This window comes from Myotis yumanensis, unplaced genomic scaffold, assembly GCF_028538775.1.
Source record: "Myotis yumanensis isolate MYYU_CA2020_CCGP unplaced genomic scaffold, mMyoYum1.0.hap1 SCAF_13, whole genome shotgun sequence".
In the NCBI taxonomy this organism is placed as follows: domain Eukaryota; kingdom Metazoa; phylum Chordata; class Mammalia; order Chiroptera; family Vespertilionidae; genus Myotis; species Myotis yumanensis.
In genome coordinates this window covers 29014791-29037970 of record NW_027223764.1, presented here as the reverse complement: position 1 = coordinate 29037970, position 23180 = coordinate 29014791, and the positions used below count along the sequence as shown (strand labels likewise).

Here is a 23180-nt window from a genome sequence, read left to right as displayed (position 1 = left end):
CACACAGGTCATCATTTATCAATGGACTTAATCTACATAGAGAATGGACACACAATTCTGATCTCTAAATTATGACAGACTGGAAACTTCAACTACATTAAAAAAAGAGGTCATAATATCTCTCAAATTACAAATGGAGTTTTAAAATGTTCTACTTATTGGGTTGGTATTTGGAACTTAAAATATATGTTCCTCAATAGGATAGTTGCATAAATAGCATTTTAACTCCCAAATTCACCCACCCAATCCAATTTTACCCATTCAATAGTCTAAACCTGAATGCTGTTAAAACCATCAAAATACCATGTTAAGGCAAATAGTGATCAGATTACACAAAAATAATGAATGGAAAGAAGAGTGGAATACAAAAAAAATAAAAATGATGCAGAAAAAATGATTGTTCCACTTTCGGGGTCAAATTTTTTTGTAAGAAACTCTATAAAATGCAGAATTTCATCTCCTTTTATCTCTTGAGAACCAGGATCTCAAGCTGACTTACATATTCACACACTGAATATATTCATACACATTTGTCTCAATCCATAATCCCTCCAGAGTGGCTGCCCTTCCCTTCTGTCAATAAAAGCTACTCCTTTTTCCTTTACTGCAGATAATGTTAGCCAGAAATTTGATTAAAGATGTTGACACTAATGTGCGAATGATTAAACTTCCAGACTCTGAAATAAATAAATACACACACACACACACACACACACACACACACATATATATATATATATATATATATAGAGAGAGAGAGAGAGAGAGAGTGAGAGAGAGAGAGAGAGAGACGTATCTGTATTCTTAAGCAGTTTGTTCATTCTGTGAATATGTTAGAAAGTCCATGTACCATAAGGCCATGCTGGAGAGTTAGGAAAAACTTTCTGGACAATGGAAGGATAGGAAATCATTGCTATGAGGAGGTCACTTTTGAAGATAGGTCTGGCTTTGTCAGGTTATTTTCTTCCCCTGCTGACCTCAGACATTCCCTAAATTCCCCTGCTCATTCTCAATGCACTATGAGACATTTATCCAAGTAAGGATGGGTCCTGGGTGAAAAGTTCTCTTCAGAATTTTTAAGTTTGCTTTGATCATCATTCATTTCTATGGAGGTAATAGTCAGAGATATTGATTGGCACTACAGGAAATCTGATTACCTTCTTCATTTATTTTGACCTTACTTTTCTCCATCTTGGAGATGTATAGTAAAGGGATTGTCCTTACATTGGTCTCAGTTGCCAGCAACTCAACGTTGGATTGTTATATATTCTACCCATGTTGTCCTGCCTCATTCTGTCCCTTCCAATCTACTTCCCACTTTACAGAGAATGACTTTTTAAAGCACATATTTGATGTTGCTGCTATCCACCATCTAATATTCTTTAATTGCCTACTAATCCTATATAATAAAGAGGTAATATGCAAATTGACAGTCATGCCCTCACACAAGATGGCCACCCCCATGTGGTCAAAATATGGCTGCCACAAGATGGCCTGCAGGGGAGGGCAGTTGGGGGCAATCAGGCAGGCAAGCAGGTGAGCGTTGGGAGCCAGCAGTCCTGGATTGTGAGAGGGATGTCCGACATCCTTACTTTGGCCCACAGGGATCGGGCCAAAACTGGCAGTCGGATAATCCCCCTAGGGGTCCCAGATTGCAGAGGGTGCAAACTGGGCTGAGGGACACCCCCCCCCCCCCCCGGTGTATGAATTTCGTGCACTAGGCCTCTTTTATCCAATCAATAATACACCTATTTTTTTTTTTTCATTTGCACTGGCCATGCCTTCTCTCACATTAAGATGCTCCCTAGACACACACACACACACACACACACACACACACACATTAATGCTGTTATCACAGGCTTATACACTCTTTTGTCCTTCTCTACTGTAGTTGTCTGAAGGTGGAGGAAGATGACAGGATATAAGGTGATTTGGGGAATACAGAAAAACTTTTAAAAGATATAAGCTAACTTTTAGAAGAAAATATAGAACAGCTTTATGATATCTGAATAGTGAAGCACTTCTTAAACAAGACACACACACAAAATCAAACCATAAAAATAAAAAATAGACATCTTAACTAAAACTATATTTAAATTAACATTTAGAACTTTTTATAGAACAAAACACATTATTTTAAAGTGAAAAGAGACACGTCTTAGAGAGGGGTAGAATATAAAACTGGCAAAAAAAAATTAATGTCGAAAAATATAAAGGATTCTTGTCAATCAACAACAACAACAAAAAAGACACCTCTCCCAAACAAAAAAAATCTAAAAGAAAAAGGTATAAAGGGCATGCATAGGCAATTCACAGACAAATTTCCTTCCCTGGACGTCACTTACATCAAGTGCATCATGACATTTACCTATTTACTAACCTCAAGTTTAAAGGTCAAACACAATTTTAAGTTATTTTATTTGAAGCTTTCAGTAGAATCAGTAATTTCCAAATAAGACAAGTTTTTTTGCTCTTTTAAAAATTTTAATTGATTTTTTAGAGCGGGAGGAAAGGAGGGGAATGGGGAGATAGAAACATCAATTTGCTGCCTTCTGCACACCCCCTACTGGGGATCAAGCCCTCAACCAGGGCATCGAATAGGTGACCTCCTGGCTCATGGGTCACTGCTGAACCACTGCGCCACACCAGCTGGGCTTTTTGCTTTTATTCTTAATTTCAGTTGTAGATATAATGCATACCCATTTAGCAATGGAAACATATATACAGAGAAAATATTGCACCTAAGTATTCTTTAATCATTTCCATAGGAAGTATTTTATTCTAAACATCACCAATGATCAGTACAGAAGAGTATTGAAAAAAACAAACTTGACAGACTTCCCTGTATTTCCTGAGAGCTCTTGAGCTAGCAAAATGTGTCTACTCAAGACAGAATCATATTTTATCTGTTCTTTCCATAGAAGAATGTCTACAATGCCAGCTGTTCTGAGAGAGGCATCTTATTCCTCCGTGGGAACAAGCAAGTTCTTGCATCTCGTCTGCTCTAAGCTGCATGTGTGAGAGACACTACTACAGCTGAGATTGCACGTCTAATCCTGCACATCTGTTATCATGATGGAGGCTGCTCTGAGGAGTCAAATAACACAAGTCTTGGGATCAAAGTTCACTTTGAGCAGGTGTTTTCACACAGTTCCGTTCACTATGACTTTGTCTCTGGCAGCTGGTACTCAACATATCAGCATAACTATGGTTTATACAGAACTTGATATTCATAGCTCACCTCATGTAATGTTCTCCCACATGGCCCAAATCTCTGAGAAAACACTCATCAAAAATTATAGTGTTTTTGTTTAGCTTCTTTCTTCACTTACACTTGAAAACTATATCTTTTGAAGTGATTGTCTTCTTTGTTTTATGGTTTAACTTCAAATAAATTCTTCTGGACCCTACATTTTTGGTGGACATATTGTTTGAAGAAAGTCAATATCAGAGTCACTCAAACAGAATTAAAAGTGGTGAACGGTCAGTCCCTAGTTCAAACATTTTTTTTTTATTATAATCTTTGGACCTCTTCTCTCTAAAAGTATACACAAAGGAAAAAGGCCATAGAGGACTAGGCAAATTTAGCCCTTAATGTAGCCTCTTTGTTATATATATTGCCAATAAATTTTATATTTAAAACATGATGAAACCCATGTTTTAAATAGCAGCAGACTATTCTTCTCAAAGAGAGAAGAAATGGTTATAAAAGGTATTGCTTAAATGCAAACTTTTGTAACTTCTCCAAGCTCACAATCACAAACTGAGGGAGTGATGAGGTTTTCTTCCCCCAGGCTGATGTGCTAAGAGCTGACAGAGCAATCTTTGAGAACTATTGGTACCATCCTCGTTCTTTGCATGAGCTTACATTTTTAGCATAGCAGAATATTTCAGCAATCAGAGTCATTAAATAAAGTGACGAAAAACACTTTTCAACACTGATATCAATGACATATACCTAACATTACGGATACCCAGGGATTCTGCTCTCTCTGAGATGCTCTAACTTTTGTGCAGCTGATCAATGTAACTATGCTTTGCCTCACTCATGTGAAATATATCTGAGCCATTTCCTGAGAATAGTCCATGAGAAATTCTGCTCATTGACTAAAATCTCATTTCATGTCACTTTCCAAGAAGGGTTTGACTAATTTAGTGTGAACTGAAAAAAACAAACAAACAAAAATAAACAACACAAGTTTGACATAGGTATGGAATTAAAATCCAGGAAGTGCTTCAGAAATGACCAGTTCTTTGATATTATTCCAATTCAAAATGAACTACTTCCTCAATGCATGTATGTATGGACTTGATAAAAGGTTACTGAAGGGAATCGACTCATTTTGTTGGCATGTATCCCAATATGGGACTTGCAGACATGTGCTCGTCACTGAAGCAGGGATGGCACTGCACAGTGGAAACAACTTCATTCAGGAACAGAATTTGGCTGACTGCCAGGCCCATGTCTTATAACAAAGCACCTTTGATACATTATTTTTCTTTTAAATGTTTTGAATCTGGATTTGAGGGAGTTAAGATCATTCAGAATGATTAAGACTTTGTCCCAACCAACATTCAGGTTTCACTTTTATCTGTCATAAATTACTTTTATAGACACTACAATGACTCTTACATTACCAGATGCTACATGTTAGACCTCTGTAGAGACCTGAGGACTGTAAACTAGTATTTCCTAATAGTTCTTTGAATTGCACTTGGTGATGGTGCATCTACAGGTGTTCAGGCTGGCAAAATCCTACAATGCAGTCACAATGTAGCCCAATTATCAACACCACTCAGCACAGACACGCATTGCAAGACCTATGTGGATAATGCAGGGTATCTAAATAAAACGATCAATACCATCGTCTTTTTGTCCATACATCTCCTGTACTTGTCCTCCCATGTTTGGCATTCCCAGAGTCTGCCATCCCTTTATAAGCCCGCATCACCTGGAACCAACCAGTCACCCTAGAGTTTGTCTGGCTTGCCAAAGAAGAGACAAAGAGTACAGGTGCCCTCAGTCTCCTGTGCCTCAGAGCAGTGCTTCTTGACCCACAGGCCTGGGGCAAAGCCCAAGATTCTAAATCTCTAACAAGTTCCCAGATGCTGCTGGTGCTGCTGGTCCATGGTCCTCATTCTGAGTAACAAAGCCCCAGGAAACAATGGAACAGTTAGCTAAGACTTCTGTATTGAAGTGTTAGTAAGAACAAAATGGATACACATGTCATTGAGCTACAAAAGTTGTATAAGGGCCAACAGAGAAAGATTTCTGCGGAAAAAGTGCCCAGAATCACTGAAGTGGCTCATGGAATTCTGATAACAAAGGAAGGCAAACAAGGCCTAAAGCCTGGGATGGATTGTGAAAAGCACCAAAATGTTGAGACCCCGAATGGAATGGCAGGCAGATTCCGTAGGGAAGGAGGAGGAGGGGGGAAGGTGACTGTGGTCACACAAGCAGTGTAAATGCCATGACGTTGCAGGAAGAGGCTTTCTGAGGAACCTAGACTTGGGGAAGTGAAAAGGCTTTGAAGTCAGCAGCACTAAAATCACAAAGGATAATGTCAAGGCCAAGAGCCAGCAGCTGAGGCCACTGGGGACATAGGGCCACTGATCTGGAGTCTGGAAGACAATCTTGACAAAGGTGAGGAAAGTCTCATCTAAACAGAGAGCAGAGGTGTCCAACAGAGTGGAAGAGGCCCAGCAGGGCGCTCCTGGCCCATATGACACTTGTACAGGCCGAGGCGGACCGAGCCATGCTGAATTATAGCCTGACCTGTTCCCGCATTCACATACCAGTGGGCTGTACACAACTATACAACCACAGCCTCGGTGTGGGGCAAAGTCAGCCCCTCCTCCAGATGGAGTTCAAGGAACTGGAAGACAGTGTAGCGTCGTATAGTGCTTTCGAAAAATGGGATAGACAGGAAATGCCAGTTAATGTAAGGAAATAGGAAAATAGTGTTGATCAGAAAAGCCACTCAGGGAGAGGAAAAACAGAAAAGAACTTATGAAATAGATTTAAAAATAAAAATAATTAAAAAAATAATCACACACAGTAATATTGAGCTTCTATGTAATTGAAAGTTCAAGGCCACAGAGAAAGGGCTTAGTAAAGGTTAGCTGGCTTGGGAGGGCTCTCGATAAACTGCTTATGGTAATAATAAGAGATTACGATGAGCCAGGCACTGTGCTAATTCATATCCAGGATTACAGTATAATGATCAATCAGACCCACAACGATTGAAGAGTGAAAGAGCGTGCTAAAATAACTAATCATATAAAATCATAAATCATTATTTTTTGATCAAGTTGCTGGTTTAGTTCCATTAAAAAACAGTTTTATGTAATGAAAATAAAATATATCCACTTGGATTACAGCAACATTAAAAGAAAATGTCTTTATATTGATTATGTTAATACTAAAAATCTCACTTGTTAATAATTACTATGATTAAAAATAAAAAAATCACACAATAAAAATTATTCTTGGTTCGTACACTTATATCCACACTTGTATCTGTCTCTCTAACACCGTGGTTCTCAGCCTGTGGGTCACCAACCGGTGGGTCATGACCCCTTTGGGGGTCGAACGACCCTTTCACAGGGGTCGCTTAAGACCATTGGAAAACACATATATAATTACATATTGTTTTTGTGATTAATCACTATGCTTTAATTATGTTCAATTTGTAACAATGAAAATACATCCTGCATATCAGATATTTACATTACGATTCATAACAGTAGCAACATTACAGTTATGAAGTAGCAATGAAAATAATTTTATGGTTGGAGGTCACCACAACATGAGGAACTTTATTAAAGGGTCACGGTATTAGGAAGGTTGAGAACCTCTGCTCTAATAGGTGGCATTTTTCTAAAGAATGAACTTTTCTAAATGATAATGCATGATATTTTCTGGGTACGTCTTTCAATGGCACTCGGATCGGAAGGAGCCAGCTGTCCGTAGCCTACTTTTTTCTGTACACTTTGTCTTATTGGCCAAGCCTTATGTGCTGTCCTTAAAAGACAGAAATTAATATCTATAGAGGGTCAGAAAAAGAGACCTGGATTATCTATCCCTGGTCATCTTCAAGGTTAACTACAGCCAACACCAGAAGAAACCATGGCTGAAGCTGCCAAATACAAAACATTCTAGCAAATCCAGTATGGCTATATAATACTTTGTTTTTAAAAAAATTTTTGGAGAAAAACTAGATATTTGGGACCTATAATCATTCCCATTTTTTTTATGACCTTGTTGATTTCACAGAACCACCACATTACATTGGACTTGACTGCCTTTGGATAACAGCTATAGCTGGCAGAAGCGAGATTTGAACCCAGGCCCCCCAGCTATAGGACTAGGGTTCCTATCCACGCTCAGCCTCCAGCTCTTAGGAATCCCTCTTTCTGGGCCCTGTCCTGGGCCTTATCTCCCAAACAAGTGTCCTCCTAGCTGAGTTCTGTTCCCTGCTTTCAAGCCTTTGTCCTCTTCTAGTTAATGAACTTGGGGGTTTTTGTCCCCACAGCCCTCCAATCAAAATCAATCCAACTTGCCTTCATGCTTTTCAATTTATTTTAAAAGGTGTAATATTTGTAGTGCTATCCTTTCACATGTTATCAATTTAATTTTTTTTCTCTTTAAAAATTGAGGGATAATTTCAACTTTTCTGACATGGACATCACAAACCCAATCTTCTTGGCTCACTCGGGATCACCACCTGGTCTCTAAAATCATTTGAATAGTAGCTATTGTAGCAACGCTAGTAAAGCCCACCTCCAAAAATTCTGTTATCGACGCCACAAGAAATAACTCAAAAGTGAACAAAACTAACCAGAAACACATTCTGTTATATAAAAACCTGGAGAAGCTCAGACTGCAGGAGGGGAGGATCTCACGAAGTCTTTTAAATTAACACAAGAAACATCATGAATATGTTATCTAGTATTTTTATTCAAATAGTGTTGCATGCTCAGAAAAAGGAATTCTCACCAATTTTCTACTTGATTACCCTCATCTCTAGTCTACCTTACTCTGTGTGTGTGCATGTATTAATGCGTGTGAGAAAATGTTAATGACTGTGTGCTTGAACATCAGCAAGGGGAAAGATGCTGATATTTGTTAAATTTACGAGTGCTCCAAGATTCAATTACTTCTTCTTTCTACCACATATATTACACCCTACTTTATACTTAGCATGACTTGAGCTCTACAGAGACAACATCCTTCCCCGGAGAAGCTTATAATTTAATTGCCTACTCTTATAAACTAACTTTTTTAAAAATTACATATATTCAGGGAAGCCAATGCCTGGGCCTGCGTGATAACTTGAAGACCCTGGCAGAGTTTCTCAAATGAGTTCAGTGCTTCGGCCTGGTGTTTTTCTAAAAGGCAATCATCACACTGAAGCAGCAAGACACGTAAGCAATAGGTGCCCAATGCGTGGGAACAGCCGAATTGTTTAATTAAATCCCTAAGCAGTTTCGCAGCCTCCTTTTTGGCAGAGCCAGGAACTGGGGAAGTCGAGTACCATGCGTTCCTGCTCCTCTTTCGATCCCCTGCCAAACAACAAAGTGGAGCATCCCCACATGGACCATGTGATTCATTTCTTATTTTAGTCAGATCACAGACAGAATCTGCTTTCTAACAGCTGCCTCCGAAAAATGCAGGGCAGATTTCTAAAGAGAAATTCACAGAGTCAAATTTCAGGTTACAGATAACTGGCCTCTTCATCACTGCTTCCTTCTACCAATAGATGGCACTGTGGGCAATGATATGGAATGAATGAACCACCACATTAATTAAAAAAAAAATGGAAAAAGCAGTTTTTTGAGGGGGGAGTAGGATTAGACAGAAAGAAAAAAATAGTCCAACCTATTTACAAGTGGCTTACTCTCAAAAATATTTTTACAGTTTTATAAATGTTTCTACCTTAATTACTATGTTTTCCTTTTCTGACCTTGCTTCACCAAAGACTATTAGGCAAATCACTTAAACCAGTTTCACATCTATTAAATGAGAAGGCTGGATCAGCTCAGGGGCAGGAAATTGAAATGCTTGCTAGAGCCAGACAGCTTGTTTATATGAGTTCAGAGGCTCTGGTGCGAGGGGATAAGGAGGCCAAGCAGAGCCTCTCCAAAATAATTCAATTGTGAATGTTTTTGTTTGTTTCCTGGTTAGTTTGGTCTATTTGAAAAATACAATAAGCCAAAATAAAAGAGTCTTTGGGAACAAATTGTTTTCTTCTTGAGCAGATGATGTCCGGAAGCTCCTCTAGTTATAATACGCTACAATGGGTTCTAAACTCTACAAAAGGAATCTATAATAATAATAAAAGCGTAATATGCTAATTAGACTGCATGTTCTTCTGGATGAAGTCGGGGCTGCGAGGTAAGCCCAGGTCCCGGGTGCCACAGGGAAGCCGGTGCCAGCAGTCTGGGGAAGGAAGGCCTACTCTTGCATGAGTTTCATGCATCGGGCCTCTAGTATCTATATAAAACCACACCTGTTTTTTTTAGCATGTATATACATTAACATGCGTCATTCTAATACCTCCCATCTCTGATAAATCTGTTTAAGCCTAATATGAAACAAAGAACAAAGATACTGTTTCCCTTCCGTTAAAATATAGAACGATATGAAACTTAAGAGACCATCACAGCCCCTTAACTTCCAATTCTTTCCATCTTTGCAACATCACCATCAACTTGAGTCTCTGCAGTTAGAAATCTTAGAGTCATCTGTTATGTATCTCTTTCACCTTGGGCATATCATCAATCACTGAATCTAGCCAATTTTATCTCCAAACTCTCTTCTCCATCCCATTTCTAATTTATAATCCCTGTGACTACTTCCCCAATTTAGATACTCATTGTCTAGATCTCACTCAACAGCTAGAGCAGTGAGTGCCCATAAGACCAGGGAAAAGTCTGACTGACTCAGGAGGCATCAAGGCTGAAGGTGGGATGCAATAATTTGGCCCATCCTTTATTTTCCAGTCTTGTTTCTTGCATGTTACCTCAAACATACCCTACATGTCTATCTTCAGTTGCATGCACAGAACTACTCACTGTTATTAGAACAAACCATATGACACACTTGGACAGGTTCCATGGTCTGTAATACATCTGACTGACTACCTATCAAATTCCTAAATGTCTTTCAAGACCCAGCTCAACTATTGGTCCTCCATAAAGTCGTTTCCAATTCTTTTAGATAAAAATACTGTTTATTTAGTCCATGATTGCATACATTTACATACTGTTCTTATTTCTCATATAACACTGTCATCCTGTTGAGTCTATATTCTACCAGAGACTATAAACCACTCATCTGTAAGTATTGAATTACACCTGAAATAGATGTCTCCAAAATCTGCCTGCTTGGGTTTGAATCCTAGGTCTACCACTAAGTAACCATGAGATTTTGAGCACATTAACATACCTCACCAAACCCCATTTATTCATCACTAATCACAGAAGCTACAGGACTGCTGGGAGGACATGTGAAAATGCATGAAAGTGCTTACCACAGTGTTTGGCATATGTGACCCACTTTATTATTTAATATCCTCATCTGTTGAATAGTAGGTTTGCACTAAAAGACCCATGAGATCCCTTCTAACTCTCAAATTATTTGACTTTGTGCCCTGATTAGAGTGGACATATTGACAGTGTTAAGCAAATAGCTCTGTGCACAGATGAGAGTAGCAGTCAGTCCCAGTAAAACATAGCCCCTGCGTCAAACCAGATCGGTTTAGTAAAATTCAAGTGTTAAGAAATATAATGTATTAAAACAATCACACACAGGGTGAGGCAAAAGTAGATTTACAGTTGTGAGTATGCTAAATACAGACTTTATTCTTGTATTATTAATTATTGTATTATTTCCCATATGAACTGTAAACCCACTTTTGTCCCACCCTGTATATAAACATCTTAATTTATGTCCCTTTTGATAGAGGCTTCCTCCCTTAATTTCCTTTCCAACACTTGTACATATTCATTTTCAGAAAGATTAATACTAGAGACAACCAACTGACAAAAAGAACTGCTTGCCCATTACTTACAATACTTAAAAATTATCAGGGGCCCAAAGGAACATGTTATCCTAGAAAATTCTGGCAAAGTTTTAAACCTCCACAATCCCTTCACCCATCCTAACACACTAACACACACACACACACACACATCTGTAAACTTCCTTCAGATTTTTTATATTTTTTCCCTGTGTTGTTTCTATAAGTCCAAATTCTCTAGAAGTTCTTAGGTCTTTTTGTTTGATTTAGTTTTTCATAAGAACTCCAATGGTAGAGGCCCAAGAGTCCTGAGTGATGGGAAAAAATAATTCATATAGGAGGTATATATGCCCACAAATGCTACATTTGGTAACACTATTTCCACTGTGCTACAAGTATAAATGTTCATTCATAGGAACACGTGCTCTGGTTAAAGCTCTTTTTGCAGATAAATAAAATTGGCAAAATGCTACCATTTTATTTAAATGTAAGAGTGTTTATTATGTGAAACATTCTAAAGTAAAAACCACAAATGACACTTTGAGAATTTTACTCTTTACATTTTTACTCATTCAAAAAACCTCCTTCAGATCCAGAGACAGAGAAACATCGATCAGGTGCTCAAACCTCGGAGGGAAAGTAGAAGTTTGGAGGGGGTAAGGGAGAGAGATCAACCAAAGGACTTGTATGCATGCATATAAGCATAACCAATGGACGCAGACACCAGGGGGTGAGGGCATGAATGGGAGTGGGGTGGGAGGCAATGGAGGCATAAGGACACATATGTAATACCTTAATCAATCAATAAAAAAATCCTTAAGTACAAAAAAACTCTTAAAATAATGATAACTTACTAATTAAATTGTAATTAGTAAAAAAAAAAAAATTCTTTAGAAATCTTAAAAAACAAAAATCCCTCATCTGAGCATCTAAGTGCCTGACACTGTCCTTAAATGCCAAGATCAATAAACTAAACCTGGTCCCAGACTTTAGAGAGCATCTAGGCTATTAGGAATGTAGATGTCTGAACAGCTCTGTGGTCTGCAAGGGAGGTTACAAACTGATTTCATTGAAGAGAAATGATTACCAGATCCACATAGCCTTAAGCCCTAAAATGTAACAATATTTGGTAAGTATAAAGAGACTCTTTTATTCAGAAAAGAAGGCAATATACTTATTCAAATTGAAGAAATTCAGTCTCATGTGATCCAACCACAACATAGTTTTAAAATCTTCTCTCCAATTTACCCTCAAGACTCAAAATGTTTCTGCATTCTCACATTTCAGAACTACTAATGTATGGGCCAGTGGATATGCTATGGAGGTAAAGAATTCATTGGTACACAGTGAACATGAGTGGAAAATTTTACAATTCTATTGTGAATATAAAAAAAGGAGTTTTAATTTTAGAATGTGAAATGCATCATTGTTTTACATATTGCTTATATAAGATTTATAGTTTCAAAGAAAAAAGTGCTAACTCATTAAAGTTATACATCTGGAGTACTTTGATGTTTTAATACTTTAAAGCCATAGGATAGATTTGAAATATCCTCTTCCTCAAATGTAGGCTAAACAAAAGATTGATGGTGAAATATTGGGAATCTATCCTAAGTTTTTTTATGTGTAAATATCAATTGGGCAAACTCACATTTTGGTAACTATGTCAAAAATCGTGATTCATGTTGTTCAAAAATAATAAATAATGCAGACATTAGTGTTAAAATGCCACATGTTCATTCCTGAGAAATGAGTGCCAACGAAATTGCACACTTTAGGAAAAGTAGATCACTCAAAACATGTAGAATAATATAGCCAAAATGTCAACAAAAAGTGCCATTCCAGTAAAAAAAAAAAAAAAGAAAAATACAAGCTCAATTAAATTGTAACTGCTGTTTGCACCGAGCACTGTCAGTCCATCCTTTGCAGCCCCAAGTCACGGTAAGCATACTTCCTCCTTTGAGATGTAGCTCCTTGAAGAAACTTCTAATTAGAGACCAATTTCATCAAAATTAAAAATATGATCAAGGTAGCTTTCTTCACCGATCTACCTTTCCCCTTCAACACCTAATCAATGCCTTTTTATCTTCTCTATTTATGCCTGCAGCTTCCCTGGAAGCTTAGCAGAGTGAAAAGAGAAAAATGGCAGCTCATAAAGCTCTTCCTGTAAGAAGGAAGGCACTTGCAAAGACTATCTCTTTATTTTTTTTAAAAAAAGCTTGCTTCCTATAACTTTAAAATGTTGACATGTAGAGGAAATTATGTCTAAACCCCAACAAATTCCATTTTATACCGATCATTCCCATTTTACCAACCATAGCTGACCTGGTTATCATTAAGAGAACATGGGTTATACAGAATAGAGTGTACTGAATGAATGCTTTCTAGTCATAAGAGGCTTTTAAATCTAAAATTGATTGGACAACTTTAAAAAGCTATTCATCCTAACAGCAGAGTCCAATGACATCTTGCGTACAAGATCTTCTTCCTCTGAGTGCTGTTCAATATGCCGAAGCTTACAAAATAGTTAACAGATGAAATGTGGTAGAAAATGGATCTTTAGAATCATTGATCTTTCAAGAAGCTTAAGAAACAGGTACACTGTTTTTGTTGTTTTAAGTATGGCGCTTGTGAAAATGCTTCATTTCTTCGGGGACTTCAAAATGTTATGGTAACCTATGACATGGTAGACCTGTTTCTATCAAAAGGACACCATGGTCCTGAGTGTGTACATGCAGCTTTTGAACGTTAGCCTAAAAGGGCTTCTGTGTATTGGTGAATGGACAGGTTTGCTGGTTCTGCTCCCCTGGAAAGGGGGACCCCAACAGACACAACTTTCAACTAGGAAGCTGGTATCTTCCTAGAGAGCAACTCATGGTTGGGTCCCTGGTAGAACCCTGGATATCACTTTTCGTAGATTCCCAACAGATTCTGTCCCACAGGCCAAAAAAGTAACGTTAAAAACTAACTGCAGACCTGACTGGTTTGGCTCAGTGGATTGAGCGTCAGCCTGCGGACTGAAGGGTCCCAGGTTCGATTCCAGTCAAGGGCATGTACCTTGGTTGTGGGCACATCCCCAGTAGGGGGTGTGCAGGAGGCAGCTGATCGATGCTTCTCTCTCATTGATGTTTCTAACTCTCTATCCCTCTCCCTTCCTCTCTGTAAAAAATCAATACAATATATTTTTTTTAAAAAAAAAACTAACTGCAAAGTTATTTTTAAAATACAACAATAAAGACCTTAAAAGTGAGAGGTACATAGTAAAGCATTAGACTGTTGAAATGACACTATTGGCATGTTATTTTAAAAGTTTTTAGCAAAAAGATATTAAAAGGCAGAAAGGAGAGATGGCAACATGTTAATATTGATAAGCAATTTCAAGTCTGCTCTGTTCCACTAATGGGATATTATAGTTACAAAAATAAAAATACAATTCTCTGATCATTTATTGAATTTACTAAATTCCTATGGTTTACAATTTTTTTGCTAGTGTATACACACATGTGACTTCTCCCAAAATCAAGTCCTGATAAAACATGGGTCTAGGTTTGGAGAATTTCTCCAAGCTAAGTATCCTAATTATCTAAGTGTTTTCTCAAATGCATGCAAAAAATAATAAATAAATTCATAGTATTTTAAGTATAGTTAAGAAAATTAATCTAACAACCACTGTGTGTGAATTGTAGTCATCGTAAGAAAGTCTAAAACTATTATAAACATTCATCTTTAAAAGAATTTGGATTTTTTTCAATTCTTATAAATTCAGTAACGCTTTATCCTGGAAATGTTGGTCTAAAAAATGAGTGCCATTAATTTAATTTTTAGTTACTAGGCAAACTCAGAGAAGCAAAGACTATTCACATCTCTGCTTCTGGTTCATTTCATGTGTAAGAAAAACACCTGGTCATTTTGTACCAACAGCCCAGTAAATTGAGCCCATCATTTTCAGTGGGCTATTATAGAATCATTTTAGAAAACATTTCTAAAAATTTGGAAAGCATCCTGATTTTCATGGTTTTACTAGCAAACCTGGCATCCTTTTACGTGCACTTACAATTCCCACTGGGGGAAAAAATGAAAATTCCTGGATACAAATAGAATCTGATAGTAATAATGATCTATTAGCTCAGTGGTTCTCAACCTTCCTAATGCCGCGACTCTTTAATACAGTTCCTCATGTTATGGTGACCCCCAATTTCATTGTTACAAATTAAACATAATTAAAGCATAGTGAGTAATCACAAAAACAATATGTAATTATATATGTGTTTTCCGATGGTTTTAGGCAACCCCTGTGAAAGGGTCGTTCGACCCCCAAAGGGGTCGCAACCCACAGGTTGAGAACCGCTGTATTAGATCATTAATAACAGGAGAGTAAACAAATTCCTTCATCCCAACCTTTAGCAATGGATTTATAAGGGCACATGCCTGCTTTTGCTCAGTGGCAATCTAAATCAGAAGCAACAACAGGGGCAATTTCCTTATTACAAAGTCACAGACTTACAGATCATACATGAAAGTATGGTGTCTCCATGGAGAATGTTCACTTAACATTCTCTCTCTGTGCCAGGCGCTGTGCTAGACACTGCAGGTACATCGGTGTACAAGGCCCACCACCTGTACCTCTTCAACTAATTCCTCACAAATAATTCCTCTAGCAGCCTTGAAGTGAAGAAGGGTTTGGGGGAGGACAGGGTTCAGGATAAAATGGAGCAAATAAATACATTGAAAAGGAGGCTTTGAGGACACTGCTCTGCTACTACAAATTGGCAGTCACTGAAAAACTGAGGGCAAGCTGGAAGAAACTGACATTGTTTCTCACATTTTAAAACCTACACATGGCATTTATACCCCTACATTTACATGTCTGCCTGGAACACAGTTTGAGTGTTTGTGGGATTTGTAGGGGGTGAGAAAAATCACTTTTATATGTTTTTCTCTTTTGAAACTTCCTACAGCTTGTAAAGCACAACATGCAAACGTCTAATCTTTCAATGGTAACATCCCTGCCTTTCTTGCAGCAATCATTTCTGATCTCACCACCAGGATTTTGACTCTAGTGGGTAAACAAGTGGCAGGAGAAATAAAATCTTAATTGAAAACACATTTTTGCTTAAACATAGACAGAAACAGCGTAAGGAATGTACAGAATGCGTGTGTTTGTGCAAAGGGTATTTTGAAGGAACAATTTTTGAACGGAAGTAGGATGCAGTCCTATACGTCAGATTCCCTCGATGCAATAAACACGTATTTATCAGACTGTGCCAAGCTCTGCAGTATACACTTGGAACAGAGTAGCTCACGGTAATACTTCTTTTTGTAATTTCCAGAGTTTCAGAAACAATTGTGAGATGCATGATTACTTTTATTTCCATTTTGCAAATGAAATGAGTGAGTCCCAATGAGGCTAAATGGTTCAATGTTACAAAGTCAATGAGTGACACAATTGGAAGTCATAGTCATGTTTTCTGACACTAAGCACAATTCTCTTTCTTACCATGATGCCCACAATAAAATCATGGCTACTGATGCTTATATGAAAAACAATGGCAGTCCATTTTTTTTATTTTAATTTTTTTCTTAATCCTCACCCAAGGATATTTTTTTGATTGATTTTTAGAGAGAGGAAGGGAAAGGTAGAGAAACATCAATGTGAGAGAGACACATCAATTGGTTGCCTCCTGCATGTGCCTCGACCAGGGTTGGGGATCAAGCCTACAACCAAGGTATCTGCCCCTGACCATATTCGAACTGGGGACCCATTCAGTCCTTGGGCTGACACTCTATCCACTGAGCCAAACCATCTAGGGCAACAGTTCATTTTTATTAAGCACTTACAATATGTTCACTGTGTGAACACTATAATCTAAATCAGTGGTTCTCAACCTTGGCTGCACATTAGAATCACCTGGGAATCTTGTTAAAATCCCGATTTCTGGGCCTCATCATTAGTAACAAAGAAACAGAATTTCTTGAGGATGAGGCCCAGAAATCGGGATTTTAACAAGATTCCCAGGTGATTCTAATGTGCAGCCACGGTTGAGAACCACTGATCTAAATGTATTATTACCTAGTTAAATCATCACAACCATCTGATGGGTTACATATCATTCCTGTCATTATGCTTGCACATTCATTGAGTTTACAAAGTTTAGTATATTATGTTGTGCAAGAGACCCCAACATGCTCCAGCCAGTAAGTAACAGCTCAGACTCAAACCCTACCTGTCCATTTCTACGTCTGTGTTCATGGCCAGCACCAGTGATTCCCGAACTTGCCTAATGAGAGCACACACTTGGGTACTTATGGAAACCACAATTTTTTAGAGGTCTTCTAGATTCCGATTGTGCAGGTTGAAGCCCAAAATATAAAATTCTAACAAGCACTGGAAAAATATCAGGCCAGTAAAGGGAACACACATGCTATATATTGACATTTTTTTACTTCAACTTCTCTAATTTATCTTCTTACTGAAAGGTTAGTGAACTTTTTCTGCAGAGAGCAAGATAGGAAAAATTTTAGACTCTGTGGACCATACAGCTTCCTCGCAAATACTCGTCTCTGCTATTGTAGTTAGAAAGTAGCCACTGACAATATATTCACTAAGAAATGTGGTTGTATTCTAATAAAAACATTATGAACACTTAGATTTGAACTTCATATAATATTTGCCACGCAATATTATTCTTCTTTTACATTTTCAACAATTTAGAAATGTAAAAACTATTCATAGGTAACAGGACAATAACAGGTAGGCTAGATGTGACTTGCAGGCTGGGTTTTGTTTTTCCCCCTGTACCTGCTCTAGCCCTCTTTCTCTAGAAAGTCAGTTCCAGCCAGAAGAGTAGTCAATAGAAAATTCTTTACCCGACTTACTCCTACTGACGTTTCCAGTAATGTCCCATTGTGCGTTGTTGTGTTTTTTGTTGTGTTTTTTTTTTCTTCCTGTCTCCTGTCTTCCTACCCTGATGTCTGGATATTGTCTCATTTTAAATTCTAAGCTACAAAAGAGTATTCTTGTAACAATTCTGTAAACACTGCTCCGAGGTCTTTGGGGGAGTAAACTAATAAACCAAAGCATATTTACTATAAATAAATGCATTATAAGGAATAAGGAGTTTTTGCAAACTATTTAGGCCAAATCCACAGGATGATAAGTGGATTTTGTCATTTTAGTGGATCATTACCAGCAAGCATTAAGCTTAAGAATTATAAAAGAGAATCATTTTGGCAGGCAACCATATAAGTTCATGACATTCAGATTGGCTGTGCATCTCTGCATGTCAGGAAGTCTTTGTCTCATAGCTTTAATCAATGTCTAATCACATTCTTTTGGCTTTCCTCTTCAGTAAATTCTTGTCTACTAAGATACTTCTCCAACTTTTTCTCTTCCAAAAAGACTCTCCCATGATTCTCTGTAATTGAAAACAAATACAGGACCCCGAATGACATCGTTTCATTCAACATGGCCTTGTTATAATGTTGATGAGATGCCATAGGAACTTAACACTTGTTTTATCAATTAGCCTGTAGTAAAATTGGTTTATTATACATCATTTCACTTAAAGTCACAGAACCAATCAACAACATTAAGTGAGGACTTACTATAATTTTAAACAGGTCAAGAAATGCTTCATTCACCATGTACTTGACACTCTTTAGGTAACCACTTATTTTCTCCAGTTTATTCCAATTACTTTTAAAGATACGTACATTTGATTTGCTAAGAAAAATAAATATTTTGCAGTGTTCTTAATTATGCATTAAGAGAAAAGTCACATGCACATTTGGAATATATGAGTGTGTTCCAAGATCGTGCTATAATTTTGTGACATTTGAAAGGCTTACGACTCTTTCAGTCTTTCATGAACTACAGGGATCTAGGAATTATCTAGTTTAATTTTTTCTCCATTTTGTGCTTGACTCAAAATCCTCCTCCATAGATCACCTGGCAGTTGCTGAAATGCCTTCAGTGACAGAGGCCAGTAATAACTGTAGGAGCTGTCACTATCATTAACCAATCCCGTTACTTCTTCCTCTTTAAGCTAGAACTCCCTCCTTGTAACTTTCACCCAACTGTTCTTTGGGCAAAAATTCTCAATTATAAGTTAATGACAATACGTAATGTCTTCAGAAATGCTTATGGGGTGTGTGTATGTATATATGCACGACTACATAGTCTATGGTAAACATAAAATCTATCAGCCAAATAGACAAATCAGGGGGTGGGGCTGCGAAGCCAATGGTGATCCCCTGCTCTGTCCCACATGAGTAGTCACAGACTGAGAGAGGTGAAGAGAGATCTGGTTGAGTCAAAGTGAGCTCAGGAAAACAGTCATTTGATGAAGAAGCTGGCTTTACACCCTCCTGGTTTACAACTCCAGTATCTGACACCTCACCCTCAGCATGTGGAATTTTCCTAACCATGAAACTCAAAGCAAGAATCAGAAGCTAAACTTGAAATTGCATGTAGAGCTGGAAACAACAACAACAAAAAGCAAGAGGACTCAGGAAAGTCAAGAGGACTGAGTAAGTTCACCTTTACCCAACTGTATACAATAAGATGAAAATGGAGTGTCCTGAGTATTTCCTTGGAAACTTCCCTAGGAATCTAGGTTAAGTAGACTAAGCAGCTGACACAAGTACATCTTATGATACTCCTAGACTGCCCTGATTCAGATATTCATTCTTACTTGGTCACAGAAATAACTGTTACTCCAGCTAACAGAAAAATCATATAGAAAATGTGCATATGCAAATCCAGAACCCTGTAGTGGTCAAAGGGTACTGATCGGCCATATGATAAGATGTATACAGTGGAGCTATTTTCTGTACCTCAGTTTCCTTATATGCAAAATGGCAACAATGGCACCTACTATATAAGGTGAAGGTTAAATGAGTTAAAACATGCAAAGTGCATAGAATAGTGTTCAGCAGAGAGTAGGCAATGTAAACAAATGTTACTTAGTAGCAATATAATATAGCTCTCTCCTAATATTTACTAAACTGCAATGCAATTATAGATGTTAGTATTTGTTACAAACTGTAAGCTCTTCAATACCTGAAGCTTGGAGTTAGTTACTGCTTTAATTATTTTGGCCTAGGAACCTACATGGAGCCCAGAACAAAGCATAGGTCTTCAATAAATGTTTATGGAAGGAACAGACTAAATAAGTTGCCTTCTCACCCATTTGGTTGGTAACTTCCTCCTTCGATCATTTAAATTTTATAAATACTTTAACATACCAAAGTTATGACAATTTGGGATTTCATAATAAATCCAGTAAACTATGAAATCTAAAAGGTTTGCTTTAATCACTGAGAATATAATACAGTAGTTCCCCCTTATTTGTGGTTTCACTTTCCATGGTTTCAGTTACCTGCGGTCAACCATGGTTCGAAAACATTAAATGGAAAATTCCAGAAAGAAACAATTTTTAAGTTTTAAATTGCACACTGTTTTGAGTAGCGTAATGAAATCGCATACTCCCACTCCATCCTGCCTGGGACGTGACTCATCCCTTTGACTAGCGTATCCAAGCTACTCATCAATTAGTCACTTAGTAACTGTCTTGGTTATTAGATTAGTTATCAGAAAGACACCACATTTATATCACTTTTATTATAGCAGATGATCATAATTATTCTATTTTATTATTAGTTATTGTTGTTAATCTCTTGTTGTGCCTAATTCATAAATTAAACGTTATCATAGAGATGTACGTATAAAAACACAGAGTATATATAGGGTTTGTTACTATCCACTGGGGGTCTTGGAACGTATCCCCCTTGAGTAAGGGAAGACTACTGTACACCAAGTTATGTAAGTAGCCTGTTAAACTCTCCCTTTCACTACCTAAATTAAAAGACTTACATCAAAAATTGCAGATAGGACAAAAAGCATTTGTAAGTCTAGAAACGGACATGCTATTGTGATCCTGCAAAAACAATCTCTTTCAGTTAATGAATCTTAAATTTAAAAATTTTTAATTTTTACCTTGAACAGCTAAATGGAGGGCATTTTATAAATGTATCCAAACTTGATCCTACCCAGGGCGTGCCACGTGAACCTTGGCCAGACAACAAAAATGTCTACAAAAGCATGTAAACACAATGCTTGGGGAATGAGATTCCAGTACCATGCCAGTCACACTGGGTCTGTCCATGTACCTCGTTGCTAAATTTAAAGATCTGATTTGAGGTAGGACTGAATTTGTCTAACAGTGACCATGTTAATAAAATGGCTTTACACACTTTGAAAAATTTCCTTGGACTAGGTTAAATCAAAACCTCAAGTTTAAATGGAGCAATGCTGCGTTGCTTGCCACTGGTATGGCTGAGAAATCATTAGGGCTCTGTGGTTGCCATGGGGTTCCCAGAAGACCTTTTTAGTATTCAGAGTGTTGGTGTCTCTGCAAACTGGACAGGCAGCTTTAGCAAACATTTACTTGGATGAAGGCTGAGGAACTTGATGGTAGAACTTTATGGTTCCCCAACCAGTTTAAGGGAAGAGGCACAACTTGCAAAATCTGGTATCAAAATCTTACTTATCAATGGAAACTAGAAGTACTGGTGGTTATTTGAACCTGTGCCAGGAAGATTAATTAGATCTTAAAACTCCGCAGAGAGTACCACAAATTAAGATGTAATGAGCAATTTCAAAAGAGTTTGTGAGACCTGGTCTTGCTTCAAAGAACAGGTAACACATTGTGACCTGGTTGCGGGGGGGGGGGGGGGGGGGTGGGGGGGTGGCCTTTCCATTTCTGCACAATCACAGTACTGTTCTAGTGCAGTGAGGTCTACACGGAGCATGGGGACTCCAGCAGATATGCATCTAGAACTTGACTTATGCTCCTACAGATGGTGGCCTGCTTCCTCTCACTAGCACTGTGTGGGCAAAGGACATCCGCTAAAAAATTTGGACTACTCCCTGAATGCTGAGGAGATACAGAGATACAATGTGAGTATTGATGTAAACGGTAAATAAGACTTCAGTGATGTGTGCTGATAAATAGAACCTGGGGACTTTGGGGTTAAGCAAGGGATAGTGTGAGAATTATTTGATCAAGCCTAGAACTATCTTGGCTATAATATGTATGCTTTAACTTGTTTTTGTGGGCTTCTATTTATCAAATTTCATTGACTCAAAGATGCTCCTCTTTTCATTTATTGTCTCCAAAATTAGAATGTGTCTTAGAATAAGGGATACCTAAAACTCAGTGAAATAGAGGACTTTTTATTTTTCAGTATATAACAAGCAGAATAGGTATAATCACTATGATGCAAGTTCATACTTTTCTCCATCTAGCTTCAATTGTTTTGCGCAAACTTGGAGTCTGAGAGGTAAAATCTTTCTGCCTCTCTATCTCATTACGTAGAAAACCAGGATAACAACATTGATATTGGCCTGCTGGGAATTTTTCCTTTAAAGAATATGTTACTCCTTCTAGGACAATAAATTGATATATATGGTTTTGAGTGCTTTGCTGGAAGAGGGAGAGAGAAAAATAATCTTGAGGAAAGTAATAGGTATGCCAAAGATGAAGAAAAACAGTGCTCTGGGGTCCCAATAAACACCTGCTTACCACTCCCCAGAAACAAAATGTCATGGCAGGACATGCATGTCTAAATGACTCAAAAAAGTCATAACATCTGGCACCCAGGTCATTTTTGGTGAGTGTACCCCTGGCTGACAGTAAATAACAGGTGAGTTGATTCTTCCTTGCACTTAGAAAACCAGTACAGCCATGGTAGGCATGTAAACTAGTACCAGTGGCAACTGAAAATGCAGGAGGAGTCCCAACCCCATTTCCTCATATCACAGAAACAGGGATTATCTCTTACTCCAGGTGATGGAGTTGTTCAGGAGCAGCAAGGACTGCTAATCTTAGAGAAAAGTACATGTCATGGGAGAATCCTATGATTATCCCTGGAAGGCTGATCCCACCAAAAACGAGAAGGGTTTCCTTGAAATAAACAAGTTGAAACTCAAGCCATTTAAAAGGAGATGAGTTTATTTTTTAGTCCAAAGCAAAAAACATAAGGAATATTGTTTATATCCATCTCTCCTCGAATAAACAGAAGTTATGGAAAACAGAGTTAACTAATGAAAACAGCAACTAACTACTAATTACCTATCTCTTTAAAAAGGGG

The 23180-nt window shown here is 37.8% G+C and overlaps 1 protein-coding gene and 1 long non-coding RNA gene across 6 annotated transcripts in view; one reads left to right on the top strand and one right to left on the bottom strand.

Annotated features, from left to right (window-relative positions):
• PRKG1 (protein kinase cGMP-dependent 1) overlaps nucleotides 1–23180 on the bottom strand; it is a 1083951-nt gene that overhangs the window by 241788 nt on the left and 818983 nt on the right. The window lies entirely within an intron of this gene.
• The window catches only part of LOC139021925 (uncharacterized), a 38333-nt gene continuing 36647 nt past the window's right edge, over nucleotides 21495–23180 (top strand). For 3 of the 4 annotated variants that reach the window (XR_011473571.1, XR_011473568.1, XR_011473569.1), the window contains exons 1-2: nucleotides 21495–21726; nucleotides 21888–21987. This is a non-coding gene — a long non-coding RNA (uncharacterized lncRNA). The remainder of the gene's footprint in view (nucleotides 21727–21887; nucleotides 21988–23180) is intronic. The other variant, XR_011473570.1, reaches the window with a different exon arrangement.